We start from the raw sequence: 1,406 nt of genomic DNA on the forward strand, positions 1-1,406 counted from the left end.
AAATTTTCATCATCACTGTAGTTCGCAGTGGGATCATATTGGAATGCCAAGCGATTGTATGATGCCAATGATCTTCGTGTGCTCACGCGATGTCTCAATCGGTCATTTTCTCTTATTATATTTTGTCTTTCTTCTCTTAAGTTCCTTGAATAGACTTGTTGCTGGCTTGCATGTCTTGTGCGGCGGCCGATGTTCGAACGTCGTTCTCTAGGCATTTTGGACTATGGACAGAGTGTTGAATTTAACTTCAAATGCACGATCCACATAATTTACACTGAGCTTAAATGAAATTAACTGAGCAGAGAATAATGACTATCTGTCAAACACTTTATCACGCACCGTTGCTATTGGTTTGAAGTACATAAAAATAATATATAAAAGATATAATAGATGTATAATAGATGGCGCTGTATGTGAAAAACGATTTCAACACTTTTCTGTTGAATTTTTCCTGAATTTTCAAGAATTTTCTTTGCTATAAACCTCACGTAGCCCAAGACCTTTCCAACGAATGCAAAACCATGGAAATCGGTTGGTGCGTTCTGGAGTTATAGCGTCAGGGAGGAAAACCGGACTTATTTTTATATATTAGATAACGTATACTATTACGTATTAGTGAGGTGGATTTATAAGGAGAACAAACTAACAGTACTAACACCCTCCCGCTTATGCGGAGGGGTACGTATTTTTCTCTACAGAAGAGATCAGCCCACTAGGGTGCGCTGTTGGTAGTTGGTGTCCAATTTTTATCATTTATGAGTTGTGTCCGGCAATTTGTACTATATACTACTATTGTAGTTGTAATTTATCAGCCATCGCAATATTATATTTGAAAATATTTCATTCTTTATTTTATTAACTAGCTCTAAGTGAAACTCGGGGCCACTGGACTCGCCGAGAGTGGGTACCGAGTTTGGAGTAAGAGTTGTTTGAATTATAAAAGTCGCGAGAGTATGTTGCATAGAGTTTATAGAGATGTCCTATCGGAATATTATGAATTAACATTCATATTATTAGTATGAATTATGTGAAGCAAAATATGTCGGATTTTGTTTCCAATAATTAACAACGCAACTGATAGATAGCGCTATTTTTCAACTTTTCGTAAATCCGACCAATTTAATATTTTAAATATTTTATAATACTTTATAGACACCGTGCATGATGACTACTAACGCTCGGGCACTAATTTACGGGCACTATCGGCAGTATATACTATGAGACCATATCATTATACTATTAATACACTATCTATACTTACCATTCTCAATAAACTTTATGCTCAATATATTATTATAGTATTATATTATTAATCTATTTTCTGTGCTCATAACACTATTTTATAATTTTGTTTTTTATTTTCACTATGAATACTAAAAGAAATAGCAATTCAAACTGTTGTGTTG

This window comes from Acyrthosiphon pisum, chromosome A2 (assembly GCF_005508785.2).
Source record: "Acyrthosiphon pisum isolate AL4f chromosome A2, pea_aphid_22Mar2018_4r6ur, whole genome shotgun sequence".
Lineage (NCBI taxonomy): Eukaryota > Metazoa > Arthropoda > Insecta > Hemiptera > Aphididae > Acyrthosiphon > Acyrthosiphon pisum.